Source organism: Ovis canadensis, chromosome 5 (genome assembly GCF_042477335.2).
Source record: "Ovis canadensis isolate MfBH-ARS-UI-01 breed Bighorn chromosome 5, ARS-UI_OviCan_v2, whole genome shotgun sequence".
Classification (NCBI taxonomy): Eukaryota; Metazoa; Chordata; class Mammalia; order Artiodactyla; family Bovidae; genus Ovis; species Ovis canadensis.
This window is the reverse complement of record NC_091249.1, coordinates 24,579,281-24,601,065: the sequence shown is the minus strand read 5'-3', so window position 1 is coordinate 24,601,065 and position 21,785 is coordinate 24,579,281. Positions and strand designations below refer to the sequence as shown.

Sequence of the window (21,785 nt, the reverse complement as noted above, 5' to 3'; positions counted from 1 at the left end):
CCTAGTTACTTTTTCCTTTCATCTGGATGCTCAGCTGACTTCTAAGTGGTTAAAGGTGCCATAAAAATGACTGGGGACGATATGGTGGTATTATTGGTGTTACCTTGTCTAGCAGTCTGAGCAGGTCAGGGGATGGGGAGAAAGTAAAAGAAACTGTAGTTCACAAGGGTGGGGGCCCAAGCTTTGTTCCCAAGGGCCTGGATTTGAATCCCAGATTCATCATTTACTTTTTTTTTTAAATTATTTTTATTTTTGGTTGCACTAGGTGTTTGTTGCTTTGTGGGCTTTCTCTAGTTGCCTCGAGTGGGGGCCACTCTCTGTTGTGGTGCTGACTTCTCCTTGCGGCAGTTTCCTTTGTTGTGGAGCACAGGCTCTAGGCGCATGGACTCCAGTAGCGGCAGCATGCAGGCACAGTAGTTGCGGTTCAAGGGCTCTGGAGCGCAGGCTCAGAAATTGTGGCGCACCAGCTTAGTTGCCCTGTGGAGTATGGGGTCTTCCCAGACCAAGGATAGAACCTGTGCCCCCTGTACTGACAGATGAATTCTTAATCACTGGACCACCAGGGAGCTCAGTTCAGTTGCTCAGCCGTGTCCGACTCTTTGCGACCCCATGGACTGCAGCACGCCAGACTTCCCTGTTCATCACCGACTCCTGGAGCTTACTCAAACTCATGTCCAGCGAGTCAGTGATGCCATCCAACCATCTCCTCCTCTGACCAGGGAAGTCTTCATCATTTACTGGTGATGTGACCTTGGACAAGCTCCTTCACTTTTCTGTGCCCCATCTGAAAAGTAGATATTGTGTTAGCGACTGCTCCCAGATTGTGGTCAGAACTGAGAAGCTAACTGAAGCTTTCGACAAGTAGCAGCACACAGCAAGCACCCAATAAACGATAGTGACTATTTGGATGATTCCCTCCAGACTACCTCAGGAGCATATCTGGATGGAAGACCCAGATTCTGAACCGAAGGCTGGTGTGGAGGAGTAAGGAGGGAGCCGGGACTCCAGCCCTCGCTTTGGGGGCTGCTTGAGTACTTGGGTGGGGGTGGGGTGGTACTGTGGCCCGACCCTTGCAAGCCTGTTAATTACCTCTCAGGGTCACGGGTCTTAATGAGCCCCTCCAGGGGATCTTGGCCCAGCTCTCTATATATTGATCTCATCTAATCTCTCAGCAGGTGGGCGGGTCTCTAAATCCTCCTTAACTCTCCTTTCCTGCCCTTTCTGGGCAGGGAGGCCCCAGGCAGGGTTTAGCTTGCAGGAATCAAACCTGGAAAGCCTGGGAAGCTTTGAGGTTGGGGGAGCTTCTCGGCCCCCTGTAACAGAGGAGGGGCAGTGTGGGGTGTGTGTGTGTATTTATATATATATATATGAACCCCCTGGGAAGGGCAGGTGGGCACTTCTTTCCCTCTTCCTGCCAGCGTGCCAGGACACTGCCCATTCCTCTCCCCATCTGGGAATCCACCGATGTGGCTACAAAGCCCAGGTAAAGGGCCCCTCCTGGTCAGGCTGGCCGAGGCCTCCCACCATTCCCACAGGGACTGGATGAGGATTTCAGAGCTGGCAAGCTGCACTGCTCTGGTGCCTCCTTGAAGCCGAAGCTGCTGGAGGAAGCCTCCTGGCCCAGGAGCTGCCTGGCTGGGCCCTGTTGGTGTAATTAGGCTGTGTCCATGGAGGGCACCTGGACTTTCGCTAGAGTTGCCGGTGCTTTTTGAGCCCTTGGGTGATGTCGACCTTTCGGGGGGGCTACCTGGATGTCTAGGAGGCCTCAGTTCCCACTTTGGAAGGGAGCTCCGGTTGGGTGATGGGAAAACCGGTACCTCTGCGTGATTGCTGCTCTCACGGTCTGGGTTGAGGGGGAAGGTTGTGGGAGGCTGGTGGGACACGTGGGGGGCTAGCTGGGGACACAGGGGCAGCCCTAGAGAGGCAGGCTGGTGACATTTTTAGAATATTAATTTTATTTTTTGGCTGCGCTGGGTCTTCGTTACACAGACTTTCTCTAGTTATGGTGAGTGGGGGCTACTCTCTAGCTGTAGCGCTCGGCTTTCTCATGGCTGTGGCTTCTTGTTACAGAGCTTGGGCTCTAGGGCACGTGGGCTCCAGTAATTGGGGCTCGAGGGCTTAGTTGCTCCTCGGCACATGGGATCTTCCCGGACCAGGGATCGTACTCGTATCCCCTACATTGGCAGGTGGATTCTTAACCACTGGACCACTAGGGAAGTCCCTGCAGACATTTTTACAAGCTCCTTAGACAGAGCAGCCTGGGCTTGAATTCTGCCTCCATCCCTTTCTGCTGGCAGACACTGAGCGGGTGACTTTGCCTCTGACAGCCTGTTTCCTTACCTGTGATCTGTCACTTCCTCTATTTGGGTTGAGAACTGAGTGAGTGAAAGGATTCGGTTCCAAGTGAATCAAGAGAAAAGGATGTCAGTCGGCAGATACATGAAGGACAATGGCGGGTATGGCAGACTCCTGCCTCCTGGAGGTTCAGGGCTGCAGGCTGGAGCCAACAGGAACACTTGCCCTTGCCCAGGTAGCATGGATGGTGTGGGGGTGGGGTGTGTCTCTGTAGGGTTGGGGGTGCCTGTTGGCCCCGGGCAGGCTCCAGCTCACCTTTCCCAGCCCAGAATACATGATGGAACTCTATGGTCTTGTCCAGGTTCAGGATCAGGCACAAGCATGCCCTGACCTGGACCTCAGTGATTGGACATCCCTGGGACACACCTGGGGCACACCTGGAGCGTACCTTCCAGGCTTCTGGCCACTAGTCCATCTCGATCCTGCTCAACCAGTGTCAGAAGGACAACAGGCATCTGAATGGAATCACTTTTCCTGCTGAAACACAAAATTGGGAACACGCACAGGGTGCTCACAATGGGCCAAGCCTGATCCTCAGCACTTCACACTCATTATGGACTCACAACAGCCAGTGCTGCTGGCCAAGAATGGTGCTTCCTGCCCATCTTGTGGGTGAGGTCATTGACTAGTTCTAACCAATGAGCTTCGAGTGGAACTGACGCACATTATTCCCATGCTAGAGCATCTAACTGTCTGTGCAGGAACTTCCAAAGCTCTTATGTCCCTCTGGTGTGACAGCCAGAAATGTTCCAGAATGTTCCAGAATGTGAATGCTCCACTAATGACTATGATGTGCAAAGCCTCCCCTCAGTGACCCAAAACAGACATGAAACATGAGTGAGAAATAAACTTTGTGATTTTCAGGCAGAGACATTGGGTTTTTTTTTTTGTTTCTGCAGCTGGGCCTAGTCTTGCCTAACGGTTTGAAATTACACCCCCATTTTACAGGTAAGAAAACTGAGGCAAAGTTTAAGTCACTTGCCCTTAGTCACACAGCTGGTAAGTGACACTGTCAGAGACAGTGTCTTAGCAACCTGACTCCAGGGACTCTGCTCTGATTTCTAAACTGTCTCTCTGGGTGAGATGCAGTCATCCTGGGGACCAGGAATGTATGGAAAGTTCATAAACCACAGTGGATTCTGGGTGGGGTTGTTTCCTCCTATCCTGTTTCCTCTGACTGGGGATTTTCATTTCTTTCTCTCATGAGCACTGGCTCTCCTGGAAGGTTTGGCTCTATCAAATCCTCCGGGGGAGACACAGGAGGCTGGGTAAAAGGACAGGGAGCTTTCTCCTCCCCAGTACTCACTCAGAAAGTTTAATTCATTTGGCATAAACTTGACCTTCTGGGGGCCCAATCCTTCCAGTCCTAGCAGACCTCCACTTCCTTCCCCACCCCCTACACCTTCACTGTGGGAGCCCCAACCCTTCGTCCGCTGCTGCCTGTATGAGCTGGTGATCAAGTATTACAGGGGAGAAGATTTCCGAGGCCAAAGAGCAGAGCTCTGAGCTGAGGTTTTAGAAATATCCTTTCACCTCTCCACCCAGCCTGCTTCCCTTCCTCTTTCAGGGCCTGCGAGGTCCTCCTGAAGCCCCCAGAGAACCAGAACCATGCCCCCACCTGCCCTCAGAGATTCCCAGGGATACCTAGCTAGGCAGGGCTCAGGACACCTCTATGCAAACCTCAGCAACTCCTGCCCTGACCAGTTAACTCAATACTTACTCTACATTAAATACCAATTGGGCCAATTTTCTGCTGTAATTAAAACCTCAGCAGATGTGTTCCCTGCTCATCAGTGATGAGTTTATTAACGTCCAGCTCTGAAGGAATGTGGGGCAGAGAGAAAAACAGAAAGGGGCTTGCTCTGGTACTGAGAGAGTAGATGCTGGGAGAGGCTGAGTTTGAAACTGTCCTGTCTCCTTGGTTGGCTCCAGGCAGGGGGCAGGCAGCCGTGTTTACGAAAGTGTCTGCAGCTCGGGGTTTTCTGTTTCTACAGTGGAAACTCGGAAATATCTGCCCTGCCCCTCTTATCTGTTGCAAACCTGGGCCTGCCGTATATAACTGATCCTTTTTTGAAAATCACAGCTTCTTGACTACTGACAAACAGTGTGTCTGGAACCTGTAAACACAGCCCCTTATAGCTCAGCAATCTGGGCTTATTTGTTATGTAGCATAACCTAGGCTGTCCTGACTACTACATATTATAACTCCACTTACAGACAGTGAAACTAAGGTCCAGTTTGCTTACTAATATAGGAGAGACCAAGCTAGTTCTTGCCAAGGGAGCCTGGAGACAGACCTCTGAGTTGGATAAGAGAAGCAGGCCAGGTTAGTCCTCAGCTCTGCTCAAGGTGAGTAGTTCACGACTGCTAGTGGGTTGGGAGCTCACTGCCTAGTACACTCGTGGCAGCTCAAGCAATCAGCTCCTTCTGGTCATCAGAGAGCATCTGCACAGTGGAGCACGATTCAGCCCCAAGAAGTCACTCTACTTTTTTTTTTGTAATTAGGAGATTTTATTTTTTTAGAGCAGCTTTACGTTTATAGGACAACAGTGCAGTTTGCATATCTCTCCTGCCAATTTCTCCTATTATTAACATCTTGCATTGCTGTCATACATTTGTTGCAATTGATGAACCAGTATTGATTACTAACTAAAGTCCACAGTTTACATTAGGGTTCACTCTTGCAAGATGTCACAGATCCACCATGAAAGTTTCATACAGAATAATTTCACTGCCCTGAAAACCCTCCTGTGCTCCACCTACTCATTCCTCCCAACTCCACCAGAACTCCTGGAAACGAGTTTCTTTGGACTGCCTCTATACTTTTGCTTTTTCCAGGATGTCATATAGTTGGAATCAGAGTCTACAGCCTTTTTAGACTGGCTTCTTTCACTCAGTAATACATTTAAGTTTCTTCCATGTCCTCTGGTAGCTCCTTTCTTTTGACCAATGAATATGGCTCCATTCTTTACCGTTAAACATCTCCTTCATCACCAGGGCTCTACTTTGTTGCCCAGTGTTTGTTCCTTTTGTAGGGAAGACCCCAATTTAAGAGACAACTGGGGAGGAAAACCTCATGGAATAAGGAGGCTGTCTTGGACATCTGGAGTGGAATCCGATCCCCACCATGGCTCAGGATCACTTCCAGCTTCTTGCTCTGAATCCTTCTTGTCACCATCTCCGTGTTTCACCTTTTTGGGGTGTGCCGGGGTGTCTACTAGCAACTCTGCACCTCTGGGAACTACACATCTAAAACTCCACTGTCAGCAGGGTTATAGAATGCAGTCTACAATCAAGAGGCATTCATGCAAGATTGGTGAGACAGGAGAGAAACAGGAGCCATCCCTGCTCTGGTTGGGGATGCTCTGAGCGTAACGAGGGGCTTGCAGATGACAGTTGTGAGGTTTCTTCTGGGCATCATCCTCAAACACCCGCTTTGATGTTGAGGCTGGGAGTTGAAAAAGCTGGCTTGAAACTCGACATTCAAAAAACTAAGATCATGGCATCCGGTCCCATCACTTCATGGCAAATAGAAGGGGAAAAAGTGGAAACAGTGACAGAATTTATTTTCTTGGGCTCCAAAAACACTGCCGACAGTGACTCCAGCCATGAAATTAAAAGACACTTGCTCTCTGGAAGAAAAGCTATGACAAACCTAGACAGCATATGAAAAAGCAGAGATATCACTTTGTCGACAAAGATCCGTATAGTCAAAACTATGGTTTTTCCAGTAGTCATGCACAGATGTGAGAGCTGGACCGTAAAGAAGGCTGAGTGCTGAAGAATGGACGCTTTTGAATTGTAGTGCTGGAGAAGACTCTTGAGAATCGCTTGGACTGCTAGATCAAACCCGTCAACCCTCAAGGAAACGAACCCTGAATATTCATTGGAATGGCTGTTGCCGAAGCTGAAGTTCCTATATTTTGGCTACCTGATGTGAAGAGACAACTCATTGGAAAAGACCCTGATGCTGGGAAAGATTGAAGACATGAGGAGAAGGGGGCAACAGAGAGCAAGATGTTTAGAGATGAGATATTTAGCATCACCGACTCAATGGACATGAATCTGAGCAAACTCTGGGAGACAGCGGAGGACAGAGGAGCCTGGCATGCTGCAGTCCATGTAGTTGCAAAGAGTTGGACATGACTTAGCGACCGAACAACAACGATTCTCCCTGGTTCCTGTGGGCTCTGCCTTCTTGGATGCTGGCAGGTCTTCCTCTAAGCCTTCTAGTTGTTTGGCAGGCGGATTTCCAGCAATAAATCCCTTCCTGTTGCAATACCTAGAGCAGATTCTGTCTTCCTAGGCTGAGCCTATCCAGTGCAGTGGGACCCTGGGGAGGATGGACTATTGGACCACTGTAGGGAAGATCTGCAGCCTGGCCGTTCACATGCTCTCGTCACTCAGTTCCTGGGCCTTTTTGGGGTCACCTTTCCTCTGCCTGTAGCAGGCATCAGAACAACGCACAGAAAAGTCTTAGAGCCCACCTCATCCCTACCTTTATAACCTCCTTTACAGGGTCCTTATCCACCCAGTCACTAAATGTTGGGTTTGGGGTTCTCCATCTCTCTGCAGACCACCCTTCCATGCCATGTGTTTAAGTCATGACTGCTGTTCTCCAGATATTTCCGGTTCTCCCCATTCCAGGGAGAATCACATTTCCTGGCCCCCTTGAAATTAAGTGGGTCCACATGATGAGTTCTGGCCAATGAATTTTGAGCAGAACCAACGTGTGCCACTTCTGGGCTGGATCATGTCCTTACCTGTCTCCCTTTCTCTTCTTTTATAAGAATATTTGACATTGGATTCAGAGCCTGCCCAGATAATCCAAGATAATGACTTCATCGCGAATCCTGAACTTAATACATCTGCAGAGATCCCTTTTCTTTTCTTATTTTTGGCTGTGCCATGAGGCATGTTGGATCTTAGTTCCCCGCAGGGATAGATCCCATGCCCCCTGCAGTGGAAGCACCGAGTCCTAACTACTGGACCACCATGGAATTCTCTGCAAAGATCCTTTTTCAAAAAAAAGATCACTTCATAGAGTCCAGGCATTAGCACATGGGTGTATCTTTTGGGGGTCACCATTCAACATACTATTATTATCTCCATTTTACAGGTGAGGAAACAGAAATGGATAGAGCCCAAGCATCTGGCTGAACATCATACAGCCTGCAAGAAGGGAGGGAAGCACGCAAACTCAGGCAGTCAGTTCCAAAACCCGGGCTCACAACCACCACTCCTGTCAAAGAGAAAGCAGAACTAAACTCCTGCTTTAACGGATTTTCAGTTCTGGTGCAGAAGGTAAAAACAAATAAGCAGATAAGTGGATATACAACGCAACATCAGGGAGAGCTGTGAAGAGACATCGAGCAGTGTAAAGAGCATGAAAAAGAGGCTCTCTTTTGAGCATCTGTGGTCAGGAAAGCCTTCCTGGAGGAGGTCCAAGAGAGAAAACCTGAATGAAGCATCGGAGGATGCCACACAGATATGTGGGTGGAAGGGGATTCAGAGACAAAAAAGCAATGAATGAGTCCAGAATGGGTCTGCCTCCATCTCCTCTGTGCCCCCAGCACCAACAGCAAAGTAAAACGCCCATTGTGTGTGTGCTCCGTCATCTCTGACTCTTCTGTGACCCCCTGGACTGTAGCCCGCCAGGCTCCTCTGCCCACGGGATTTCCCAGGCAGGCATACTGCAGTGGGCTGCCATTGCCTCCTCTAGGGGATCTTCCTGACCCAGGGATCAAAACCGCCCCTCCTGCATCTCCTGCATTGGCAGGCAGATTCTTTACCACTGAGCCATGAGGGAAGTCCAGCCATTGAGCACTTGAATCATGGTTAGCATGACTGAGGGATTGAATGTTTAATTTTGTTTACTTCAAATGAATTTAAGTATAAATAGCCACAGGTGGCTAGTGGCTATCATCTTGGACAGTACAGCACTTGACCAGAGTTAAGTTAAGGCCCCAGGCCAAATCCAGTGGGCCACTTGGTTTTATTTATTTTTTTTGGCCATGTCCAGTGGCACGTAAGATTTTAGCTCCCTGACAAGGGATTGAACCTGTGTTCCTCACAGTGGAAGCATGGTGTCCTAACCATTGGACTGCCAGGGAAGCTCCCCACTTGGCTTTGTAAATAAAGCTTTATTGACACGCAGAGATGCCCATTCTTTACTTGTCTATGGCACCATAAAAGGGCAGAGTTGGGTCTTTGCTATAGAGATCGTGTAGCCTCCAAAGCTGAAAATATTTACTCTGATCCTTTACAGAAAAAATTTCCCCACCCTTGTTCTAGACTCTCATTTAGTCATCGAGCGAGTCAGCTCTATGATTGAGCAAAGGCTTCCTTCTCTGAGCCTCAGCTTTCTCATCAGTAAAGAGGGTGAGTGGTTCCTACCTATTACACCAACTTGAGCAGTTAAAACTGGATGCTGGGCTTCCCTCGTGGCCCAGTGGTTAATACTTCGTACTTCCAATGCAGGGGGACAGGTTTGATCCCTGGTCAAGGAACTGAGATCCCACATGCCAGGCAGCCAAAATAATAATAACACTAATAAAGTTAAAAAAAATTGGATGCTGTGACCAAAGGGGCTTTGAGAGAGATCTGTGTGTGTGCCCACCCCACTTATGTCTGACTCCTGTGACCCCACAGACTGTAGCCCACCAGACTCCTCTATCCATGGAATTTTTCAGGCAAGAATACGGAATTTTTTCACTGAAAATTTTTTACTGAAAAAAATACTGATTTTTTTTTTTTTTTACTGAAAATACTTTAGAATTTTCCAGGCAAGAAGGAAGGGGGTTGCCATTTCCTTCTCCAGGGGATCTTCCTGACCCAGGGATTCAACCTCCTGTGTTTCCTGTCTCCTGCATTGCAGGCGGATTCTCTACCTGCTGAGCCATTGAGAGAGATACAGCCTGAGTAAGTGCCCCAGGCTGGGGTTGCGGCCTCCAAACCTTCTCGCTCTCTCCCTCTTGAGCCTGTAATTTTTTTTTTTCCTCCTCCACTGCTCCACACAACATGTGGGATCTTAGTTCTCTGACTAGGGATCAAGTCCACACCCCCTGCAGCGGGAGTGTGGAGCATTAACCACTGGGCTGTCAGGGAAATCCCTAGCCTCTCTCTTTCCTTCTGTTCTCTCACTCGCCTCTCCCCTCCTCTCTGCCACTTTCTCGCCTCAGACACGGGGATGTGAGAAAGTTCCGGCAGAAATTGCAATCTCCTCTCCTCTCATGTGGCTCCTAGATAAGACAGTAAAAATCCGATTTTCAGCAATTTGCTTCATTTGTGAGCTCTCCCGCGTCTCCCTTTCTCCCCCTGACACCAGCTTAGCAAAATTGCCTGGGCGGAGTGGATATTTTTAACCACTTAGTAGTCAGGAGAGGTTCATAAAAAGTTTTGTGAGAAACTGGCCCTCATCTGTGCAGCTGGCTGCTGGCTGTGAGCTTACAGCATTGGTGGAGGGGAATTCAAGGAAGGAATAAGGGCAGGGTGAAAGGAAATAGTCAGCCAAGAAGGAGTACAGGGAGGGAACAGCATCATTAGAAGAAGGGAGAGGAGAGTGAATGAGCTGTGGGGAGGGGGTCTGCCAGATGGGAGCTGTGGCTGGAGAGGAAGCCCGTCTGGGGACCTGTCTTCTTGTCTCGAAACAAGAGATACCAAAGCATCTTCCCCAGAAGTTTGAGAAGGAACATCTCTTTCCCTAAACCAGAGGTGATGATGGTGGCGGAAAACCAATGACCATTTACTGAGCACCTACTGTGTGCCTGGCACACGCTAGGTGCTGTGTGTGTATTCCCTCGTTGAATCCTTGTAATACTCAGTAAAGGAAGCAGTCCATTTTGTGAGTGAGTATTAGTTAAGGCAAATGTTAGCCTGCTGTTACAACAAGGCCCCCAAATGCAGGTACCCTTCACTGCCCAGAAGTCTGCTATTTGGAAAGTGCAATCTCCATCACTATCTAAACTGGCCATCCAGACTCTTGCCATCTGAACTCAGAAGCTGAATGGACATGGCGAGCAGGGGCAGTGTTGTTGTTGTTTAGTCGCTAAGTCCTATCTGACTCTTTGCAACCCCATGGACTGTAGTCTGGCAGTCTCCTCTGTCTATGGGATTTTCTGGGCAAGAATGTTAGAGTGGGTTGCCATTTCCTTCTCCAGGGGATCTTCTCAATCCAGGTAGGTGGATTCTTTACTGCTGAGCAACCAGGGAAGCCTGAGGGCAACATTATCATGGCTTCAAGGACACGTAGTTTACTTCTGACTCACATAATAGTCATAACTGGTACATGGTTTGTGTTGGAAAGACCACTCTCCCTAGAGCTACAGGCTGTCTTCAAGGATAGGACAGATGGCAGGTGTCTTAGTCTGTTTGGACAGCTATAACAGAATCCTACAGACTGGGTGGCTTATAAACAACAGACATTTATTTAATCCCAGTTGGAAGTCCAAGATCAAGGTCCCGGCAGATTTGGTGTCTGGTGAGGTCCTGCTCCATAGATGGCTGTTTTCTCCCCATGTCCTCACTTGGTGGAAGAGGCCAGGAGCTCTCCAGGGTTTTCTTTATAAGGGCGCTAATCCCATTCATGAGGGCTCCACCCTCATGAGTTAATCACCTCCCCAAAGCCCCCACCTCATAATACCATCACACTGGTGATTTGGTTTCAACCTCTCAATTGGAGGGGCTCATGCATTCTGTCTATAGCTGTAGGCTTCCTAAATGTTTTGTTCCTGCATAACAGAGGCCATGCATTTCCCGGCCTGTCATATCTCAGTCATCACCAGTTGCCCACTTGCCAAGGAAATTCCACATAGTTTAGATTCTATTACCAAATTCTGTATTAGTTACAATATCATTTTGGGTACTTCCTTGACGGTCCAGTGGCTAAGACCATCCCCTGCTCCCAAACCAGGGGGCCTGGGTTTGATCCCTGGTCTGGGAACTAGATTCCACATGCCACAGTTAAAAGATCCCACATGCTGCAACAAAGATTGAAGATTCCACGTGCCAAGACTAAGACTGGGTGCAGCCAAATAAATAAAATAAATATATTTTTAAAAACAAACAAAAAAGTATTTTGGCTGCTAGAACAGAAACCCAACATTACAGTGGCTCAAATAAGAGATAGGTCTATTAAGCATTCACTCATTAAGCTAGGTATAAATGGTCCAGGGCTGGAATAGTTGGTAACATTGTGGTAGCCGCCCAGGCTCTTTCTGTTTTCTGTTCTACTACCTCTAAAGTGGGACCAGATGATCCCTCATCACATCCGCCCTCCAGCCAATGGGACAGGGAAAGGTTAGGAGGAGGCTCCACCCCTCCCCTTCAAGGGCATTGCCCAGAAGGTGCACTCATTGCCAGTTGCTCACGTGCCATTGGTCAGAATGAAGTCACATTGCTGTAGCTTCAAGGAGGCTGGGAAATGTAGTCTTTTTCTTGGATGGCTGTGCACCTAGCTTTAAAAATGGGATTGTTCTATTAACACAAAGACAGGGTCTTCCCTGATGGTCCAGTGGCTAAGAACCCACCTGCCAATGCAGGGGACACAGGCTCAATCCCTGGCCTGGGAATATTCCACACACCCGAGCACCCCAACTACTGAAGCCCAAGTGCCTAGAGCCCATGCTCCGCAACAAGAGAAGCCATCTCAGAGAGAAATCCGTGCACTGCAACGAAGAGTAGCCCCCACTCAGGGCACCCAGAGAAAGCCTGAGTGCAGCAAGAAAGACCCAGTGCAGGGACTTTCCTGGTGGTTCAGTGGCTAAGAAACCACGCTTCCCGTGCAGGGGGGTTGGGCTTGATCCCTGGTCAGGGAACTAGATCCCACAGGTGGCAGCTAAAGATCTCACAGTCAAGATGTAGTGCAGCCAAATAAAAAACAAAACAAAACAGGAAAGTGGAGGGGGGATGGGGAGTGACTGAATAATGAGCGTGGAGTTTCCATCGAGAGTGATGAAAAAATTCTGGAACTAGACAGTAGTGATGGTTGTATACACCATTGTGAATATACTTCATGTACTAAACTTTTTCTATGGGTATTTTATCATAATGAAAAATAATTGCTTACCAGAAAAAAAAAAAAAAACAAGGAAAAAGGACTATTAGGAAACAGTCTATGCCTCAAGCTGAAACCTGAATGGAGAGAGAGCAAGCCCTGCAAATGACAGCAAAAGCATGTGCAAAGGCCCTGAGGCTCGCACTCACTGGGTGTGTTTGAGAAACATGAAGGGGGCTGGCGTGAAGTCAGGGAGGATAGCAGCAAGAGATGAGAGCAGGGAGGTGACAGGGGCTTATTGGTCATGGGGAGGAGCCCATAATTTTTTCTAAGAGTGATGAGAAGCCAATGGAGGGTTTTGCACCAAAAAAATGACCAGGTCCAATTTAGGGTTTAAAGCAACAACTCACACTGCAAAACCTTAGGGTGCTCTTGGCCCCAAGTGGGCTCAGGTCTCCCCAACTCCTGGCTTCTTGGGTAGAGATCAGGGCATTCTCTTGGCTCTCTGATCTGTTCTCTCTTCCCTCTGCAAGCTTTCGGCTTCTCCATCCTCTATAAGAATCAGTGGGTAGGAAGTTGGGCTTGAATCTCAGCTCCAGCACTCAGGAGCTCTGTAATCCTGTGTTATGGACTGAATGTGCTTCCTCCACCATTCATATGTTAAAGCAGTGTTCCCCAACTCCTGGGTCATGGACCAGTACTTCCCCTGGTGAGCCGACCTCCTCTGATAGGTGGGAGAGACAGACAAGAGACAGGGCAAACAACGAGTAAACATCTCTGGCCGTATCTCAAGGTGGTGAGTGTGATACAGAAAAAACAAAGCTGTGATAGGGGTTGCTAATGGTCGTAAATCTGTGCTAGGGGAGTTGTGTGTAACAGGGAAGACTGCCCTGGGGAGGGGACAGGTGAGGGGACACTTGGAGGAGGTGAGGGAGAAGGCAGGCAGATACCTACCTGGGAGAGGCTGGTCCAGGCAGAGGGAACAGCCTGTGCGAAGGCCCTGAGGCAGGAATGTGCCTGATGAGTTTGGAGAACAGTGGAGTGGGCCCCTGTGACGGGAGGGAGGGAGAGAGGGGAGGAAAAGTGAAAGGAAAGTGAAGTCGCTCAGTCGTGTCCGACGCTTTGCGACCCCATGGACTGTAACCTATCAGGCTCCTCTGTCCATGGGATTTTCCAGGCAATAGTACTGGAGTGGATTGCCATTTCCTTCTCCAAGAGAGGGGAGGAGGTGGAGGGAAATGAGGGCAGGGAGGCAATGGGGGCAGAGTGTGCAGGATCTCATGGCCTTGGTGAGGATCTGGGGTTTCACTCTGAGCGAGGACCTTGGTAGACAGTATAACGGTCCTCAAAAGATGTCCTAATTGCTGGGCCCTGAGAATGTGTCATCTTGTCTGGCAATAGGAACTTTGTAATTAAGGATCTTCAGACAAAGTTATCCTCATTATAGGGCAGGCCCAATCTAACCACACAAGTCCTTAAGTATGGCAGAAGGAAGCAGACAGTTGGCCAACACACGAAAAGATGCACAACATCACTAATTCTTAGATCAATGCACATCGAAACTACAATGAGGTGTCACCTCACACTGGTCAGATGGCCACCATCAAACATTCCACAAACAGGAAATGCCAGAGAGGGTGGAGAAAAGAGAACCCTCTTACATTGTTGGTGGGAATGTAAACTGGTAAAACTCCTCTGGAGACCAGTATTATGCTAAGTCGCTTCGGTTGTGTCTGACTCTTTGCGACCCCGTGAACTGTAGCCCGCCAGGCTCCTCTGTCCATGGGGATTCTCCAAGCAAGAGTACTGGAGTGGGCTGCCATGCCCTCCTCCAGAGGATCTTTCTGACCCAGAGATCAAACTCGCATCTCATGTCTCTTGCAGTGGCAAGCATGTTCTTCACCACTAGTACCACCTGGGAGGCCTGGAGTGCAGTATGGAGTGTCCTTGAAAAACTAAGAATAGAGATCCCATACAACCCAGAAATAACACTTCTAGGCGTATATCCAGAGAAAACCGTAATTCAAAAGGAGGCATGCACCCTGATGTTCACTGCAGCACTATTTACAACAGCCAGGACTGGAAGCAGCCTAGCTGTCCATCAACAGAGAAACGGACAAAGAAGTTGAGGTACGTATATACAATGGAATACTACTCAGCCATAAAAAGGAATGAAATGGTGCCATTTGCAGAGACACGACAGACCTAGAGATTGTTGTCATCACAATCACATTGTGATGTGATTTGTGGGTGTGATGTACGTTGTTAAACAATCACACCGACTTACAGTGTGAAGTAAGTCAGGAAAAGAAAAATACCGAATAATATCGCTTATATGTGGGGTCTAGAAAAATGGTAGAGATGAACTTACTTGCATGGCAGAAATAGAGACACAGATGTAGAGAATAAACTTATGGTTACCACGGGAGTGGGGAAGGGGAGAGTGGGGGGACTGGGAGGCTGGGACTGACATACATATATTGCTATGCGTAGAATAGATGACTAACGGGAACCTACCTATAGCACAGGGGACTCAATGCCGTGTGGTGACCTCAGTGGGAAGGAAATCCAAACAGAGGGGATGTATGTTTACACACAGCCGATTCCCTTTGCTGTACAGCAGAAACTAACACAACATTGTAAAGCAACTACACTCCAGTAAAAATTAATTTTTAAGAAAAAGGAGGCAGAAGGGGGGATTAGAGAGTTGCCATATGAAAAAGACTCCTTTTGCTGTTTTTGAAGATGAATGGAGGGGCCATCAGCCAGTGAGTAACAGGCTACCGCTTCCGCTGACAACCAGCAAGAAATCAGAGACCTCTGTCCCACAAGCCTAAGGAACTGAATTCTGCCGATCCCTGAAAGGGCAGTTAGCAGGATCCTTCCCTAGAGCCCTGCAGTCACCCACACCTGGATCTTAACGCGCTGAGACCTGAACCAAACTTCTATCCTTCAGGACGTGAGATGATACGTGTGTGTGTTGTTTAAGCTGCTACATTTATGGGAATTAGAACGGCTGCCACAGGAAACTCAAGCCAGGTGGGAACCAGGTAGGTTCTGAGCAGGAGACGGAGGCGACCCGGCTCAGGTGTTCACCGGCGCCCCCTGGGGGCTGCGGGAGAAGTAGACGTCAGAGCGAGGGCAGGAGCCTGGGACCAGGGCAGAGGCTGCAGTGTCCAGGTGAGTGAAGCTGGGCTGGGCCAGGTCGGGGCCATGGAGGTGGGGAGATATGAAGTCCAAGATTTGGATGTGAGAGGACAGAGAAAGAGGGGCTTTCCTGGTGGCTCAGATGGTACCAGCACCTGACTCCCTTCCTTGTCCCCCCAGCCTTGATTTAGCCTTTTCAAGTGGAGGCCATATTCTGCCTTCTCCTCTGAGCCCTTGATCCTGCCTCGAGGCCTCTCACTCATCACATCTGCTCTCTTCAAGCCCGGAAATCAGATGAAGGTGGGAGAGGGACTGGATTGGGGGGGAAGCGTGGGGGTCGGGGGCTGGGAAACTCTATCCCCCAAAAGAATCGGGGACTTGCCTCCTCCCTCTCTTGTGAGCCCAGCCAAACCAGTTCCCAGCTCACCCCTGGTCTGCACGCTTCTCTCTCTCTCTCTGGAATTTTTGTTCTCTTTCCGGTAACTGAATTATTCCATCGCTGCCTCTCGGAGGGGCCCGGGTCGTAGCGTGAGATATTAAACCATCAATCACCCGCCCACGCTAACTCCCTAGCGCCGGGGACCCTCTGCAGAGCTCCGCCCATGTGTGAGCCCCAGGACCCAGAGGCAGCTCCAAAGTAAGACTGGAGGCCTGGGAACCCCATCAAGGTCCGGCCTTAGAAGAAACGCACAGACCTCACCCAGCTGGACCTGCAGACAGGAGTCCTGGGTTCGAATCCAGAGCTCTTGTCAGCTTGGGCAAGACAATTCCTCTCTGTTTCAAGTCCATTTCCGCACTTCAAAAACGGAGACAACATTTTTGACGTCACTGGGGTTCACTGTGAAGGTTAAGTGAGTAAAGACAGAGGCAGATAAGACAGTAAGTCTTACCTATGATTTGCTGCTGTGCCTTTTGTTCTGGTCCTGGCATAGACGTGGGTCATCCACTGGTGATACAAATGCAAGGCTTTTGGCTTTCCAGGAGATTTGATGGAGGTCACGCCTGTGCCATCTCCCTGCTGGTGCCTCATCCAAGTCAGAAATGAAAAATTTTTTAACTTCCCTGGTGGTCCCGTGGTTGGGACTCTGCCTGCCCGTGCAGGAGGCATGGGTTCGATCCCTGGTCCGGGAAGATTCCACATGCCTCGGGGCAGCTAAGTCTGTGCACCACAAGAACTGCACCTAGAGCCTGTGCTCCCTAACAAGAGAAGCTACTGCAGTGAGAAGCCTCCGCACTGCAACTGGAGAGCATCCCCCTGCTCGCTGCGACTAGAGAAAGCCTGTGCACAGCAATGAAGACCCAGAGCAGCCGAAATAAAGTACTTAATTAATTTTAAAAATTGGAAAAAAAAATTGTAAACTCCTAATGGAACCTCAATGATGATTAAATAACCCACATTTGTTGTTTAGTTGCTAAGTCGGGTCCGACTCTTTTGAGACCCTGTGGATGGTAGCCTGCCAGGCTTTTCTGTCCATGGGATTTTCCAGGTAAGAATGCTGGAGTGGGTTGCCATTTTCTTCTCCAGGGGATCTTCCTGACCCAGGGTCTCCTGCATTGGCAGATGGATTTCACTGGGCCACCAAAGAAGCCCAACTCACATTTAGAGGCACTCATTTCAGGCAACAATGCTCAGTGCTTTGCAGGGGCTGTTCCCTCTGCCTGGAATGCTCTTCCCTCACGTAATCATGGGACTGCCTCTTCTTAGCCTGCTGCGGGTGCTCAAGTGCCACCTCCTCAGTGAGTTCAGCCAGTGAAAGCTGCAGGCAGTACCCCTGCCTGCTTATAACCCTGCAGGTTTTATTGGGTTGGCCTCAAAGGACATTTACATTTTTCCATGAGATGTTATAGAATATTTCTCCCTACAGCAATATTTTTCTTCATAGCACACACCACCACTACAGGTACTGTAGGCTGTGTTTGTTGGGTCTGTCTGTCTGCCCCACTGGAGGATCAGCCCCAGGGCACAGGTTCATTCATTCACCACCCAGCATAGCACCTGGCATGAAATAATTCAGTAAATATTTGTGGAGTGAATGAGTGAATGAATTCTACTTAGCCATTCCTAGAGGGCCCCTAAGGCTGCTTGGGCCTGTCAGCAATCCTGGGTTTTCTAGGGGTGAGGGGTGGGAGTGATCAGCCATGTGTCCTCCATTTTTGCATGGATACTTCTTTTTTGGGGGGTAGGGGGGTGAAATTCACCTAACGTAAAATCAACAATTTTATTTTTTTTTAAGCTTTATCATCCTGACACCTGTTTTAAAAACAGAATTTTAAAAAAATATTCATTTGGCTGCACTAGGTCTTAGTTACAGCATGTGGGATCTTAGTTTCCTGACCAGGGATCGAACCTGGGCCCCCTGCACTGGGAGTGCAGAGTCTTAACCATTGGACTATACAGCTACACAACTCAGTGACATTTTGTACCTTCAGAATGTTGTGAAACCATTACCTCTATCTAGTTCCAGAATTTTTCATCAACGCTAAAGGAAACTTGTATCCATGAAAGCAGTCACTCCCCAATCTTCCCCTCCCCCATCCCCAGTCCCAGGCAACCACCAATCTGCTTTCTGTGTCCATGGATTTACTTATTCTGGACATTGCATACAAATGGAATCATATAACATTCAATCTTCTATGCCCGGCTCTTTTCACTCAGCGTGATGTTTTCAAGTTTTACCTGCATGTGTTGGTACATCATTCCTTTTTTATGACAGAATGTGGTCCACTGGAAAAGGAAATGGTAAACCACTTCAGTATTCTTGCCTTGAGAACCCCATGAACAGTATGAAAAGGCAAAATGATAGGATACTGAAAGAGGAACTCCCCAGGTCGGTAGGTGCCCAACATGCTACTGGAGATCAGTGGAGAAATAACTCCAGAAAGAATGAAGGGATGGAGCCAAAGCAAAAACAATACCCAGCTGTGGATGTGACTGGTGATAGAAGCAAGGTCCGATGCTGTAAAGAGCAATATTGCATAGGAACCTGGAATGTCAGGTCCATGAATCAAGGCAAAATGGAAGTGGTCAAACAGGAGATGGCAAGAGTGAATGTCAACATTCTAGGAATCAGCGAACTAAAATGGACTGGAATGGGTGAATTTAACTCAGATGACCATTATATCTACTACTCTGGGCAGGAATCCCTTAGAAGAAATGGAATAGCCATCATGGTCAACAAAAGAGTCCAAAATGCAGTATTTGGATCCAATCTCAAAAACGACAGAATGATCTCTGTTCGTTTCCAAGGCAAACCATTCAGTATCACAGTAATCCAAGTCTATGACCCAACCAGTAACGCTGAAGAAGCTGAAGTTGAACGGTTCTGTGAAAACCTACAAGACCTTTTAGAACTAACACCTTAACATGTCCTTTTCATTATAGGGGACTGGAATGCAAAAGTAGGAAGTCAAGAAACACCTGGAGTAACAAGGAAATTTGGCCTTGAAATATGGAATGAAGCAGGGCAAAGGCTAATAGAGTTTTGCCAAGAGAACGTACTGGTCATAGCAAACACCCTCTTCCAACAACACAAAAGAAGACTCTATACATGGACATCACCAGATGGTCAACACCGAAATCAGATTGATTATATTCTATGCAGCCAAAGATGGAGAAGCCGTACACAGTCAGCAAAAACAAGACTGGGAGCTGACTGTGGCTCAGATCATGAAGTCCTTATTGCCAAATTCAGACTTAAATTGAAGAAAGTAGGGAAAACCACTAGACCATTCAGGTATGACCTAAATCAAATCCCTTATGATTATACAGTGGAAGTGAGAAATAGATTTAAGGGACTAGATCTGATAGATAGAGCCTGATGAACTATGGATGGAGGTTTGTGACATTGTACAGGAGACAGGGATCAAGACCATCCCCATGGAAAAGAAATGCAGAAAAGCAAAATGGCTGTCTGGGGAGGCCTTACAAATAGCTGTGAAAAGAAGAGAAGCGAAAAGCAAAGCAGAAAAGGAAAGATACAAGCATCTGAATGCAGAGTTCCAAAGAATAGCAAGAAGAGATAAGAAAGCCTTCCTCAGCGATCAATGCAAAGAAATAGAGGAAAACAACAGAATGGGAAAGACTAGAGATGTCTTCAAGAAAGACAGAGATACCAAGGGAACATTTCATGCAAAGATAGGCTCAATAAAGGATAGAAATGGTATGGACCTAACAGAAGCAGAAGATATTAAGAAGAGGTGGCAAGAATACACAGAAGAGCTGTACAAAAAAGAGCTTCATGATCCAGATAATCACAATGGTGTGATCACTCACCTAGAGCCAGACGTCCTGGAATATGAAGTCAAGTGGGCCTTAGGAAGCATCACTACAAACAAAGCTAGTGGAGGTGATGGAATTCCAGTGGAGCTATTTCAAATCCTGAAAGATGATGCTGTGAAAGTGCTGCACTCAATATGCCAGCAAATTTGGAAAACTCAGCAGTGGCCACAGGACTGGAAAAGGTCAGTTTTCATTCCAATCCCAAAGAAAGGCAATGCAAAAGAATGCTCAAACTACTGCAGAATTGTATTCATCTCACACGCTAGTAAAGTAATGCTCAAAATTCTCCAAGCCAGGCTTCAGCAATACGTGAACCATGAACTTCCAAATGTTCAAGCTGCTTTTAGAAAAGGCAGAGGAACCAGAGATTAAATTGCCAACATCCGCTGAATCATCGAAAAAGCGAGAGAGTTCCAGAAAAACATCTATTTCTGCTTTATTGACTATGCCAAAGCCTTTGACTGTGTGGATCACAATAAACTGTGGAAAATTCTGAAAGAGATGGGAATACCAGACCACCTGACCTGCCCCTTGAGAAACCTGTATGCAGGTCAGGAAGCAACAGTTAGAACTGGACATGGAACAACAGACTGGTTCCAATTAGGAAAAGGAGTACATCAAGGCTGTATCTTGTCACCCTGCTTATTTAACTTATATGCTGAGTACATCATGAGAAACACTGGGCTGAAAGAAGCACAGGCTGGGATCAAGATTGCTGGGAGAAATATCAGTCACTTCAGATATGCAGATGACACCACCCTTATGGCAGAAAGTGAAGAGGAACTAAAAAGCCTCTTGATGAAAGTGAAAGAGGAGAGTGAAAAAGTTGGCTTAAAGCTCAACATTCAGAAAACGAAGATCATGGCATCTGGTCCCATCATTTCATGGGAAATAGATGGGGAAACAGTGGGAACAGTGTCAGACTTTATTTTTTTGGGCTCCAAAATTACTGCAGATGGTGACTGCAGCCATGAAATTAAAAGATGCTTACTCCTTGGAAGGAAAGTTATGACCAACCTAGATAGCATATTCAAAAGCAGAGACATTACTTTGCCAACAAAGGTCAGTCTAGTCAAGGCTATGGTTTTTCCAGTGGTCATGTATGGATGTAAGAGTTAGACTGTGAAGAAATCTGAGCACCGAAGAATTGAGCTTTTGAACTGTGATGTTGGAGAAGACTCTTGAGAGTCCCTTGGACTTCAAGGAGATCCAGCCGGTCCATTCTGAAGGAGGTCAGTCCTGGGTGTTCTTTGGAAGGAATGATGCTAAAGCTGAAACTCCAGTACTTTGGAGTTGAGAAAAGCTGACTCATTGGAAAAGACCCTGATGCTGGGAGGGATTGGGGCAGGAGGAGAAAGGGACAACAGAGGATGAGATGGCTGGATGGCATCACTGACTCGATGGACGTGAGTTTGAGTGAACTCTGGGAGTTGGTGATGGACAGGGAGGCCTGGCATGCTGCGATTCACGGGGTCGCAAAGAGTCGGACATGACTAAGCGACTGAACTGAACTGAATATTCTATTGTATGGATGGACCACATGAACTTATCAGTTCATCTGTTAATGGATGTTTGGGTTATTCCCATCTTTATTGTGTGGATCTTAAAAGGCACCCCTTTCTCTGGGGACATAAGGGGAACAGATGGTATCAGCCCTTGCTCAAGCTTCTGTCAGACACTCTTTAAAAAAAAAAATGATTTATCTATTTGGCTGTGCTGGATCTTAGTTGTGACACATGGGATAGTTGGTCTTTGCAGCATCCAGGGTCTTTAATTGCAGCATGTGGGATCTAGTTTTCTGACCAGGGATTGAACCCCGGGCCCCTGCATTGGGAGCATGGAGTCTTAGCCATTGGACCACCAGGGAAGTCCCTAGCAGGCACTCTTGTGCAGTGCACAAACTACACAGCTGTTCATGGCAACCCTGTCTGTGTGGTGCCTCATCTGAACAGTGGGGAAAGTAAGGGGCACTGTGAAGACCAAGTAATCAGGAGCTGTACCCCCTCACCT

At 48.0% G+C, this 21,785-nt stretch overlaps 2 long non-coding RNA genes across 2 annotated transcripts; one reads left to right on the top strand and one right to left on the bottom strand.

The window, feature by feature from the left end:
• Nucleotides 1-227: 227 nt before the first annotated feature.
• Nucleotides 228-16,514, bottom strand: LOC138441705 (uncharacterized). Its single transcript, XR_011257423.1, has 2 exons — nt 16,387-16,514; nt 228-784 (listed from the first exon to the last, which is right to left on the bottom strand). It is a non-coding gene; the product is annotated as an uncharacterized lncRNA (long non-coding RNA).
• On the top strand, nt 15,187-16,909 carry LOC138441704 (uncharacterized). Its single transcript, XR_011257422.1, has 3 exons — nt 15,187-15,529; nt 15,677-15,796; nt 16,070-16,909. It is a non-coding gene; the product is annotated as an uncharacterized lncRNA (long non-coding RNA).
• Nucleotides 16,910-21,785: the final 4,876 nt, after the last annotated feature.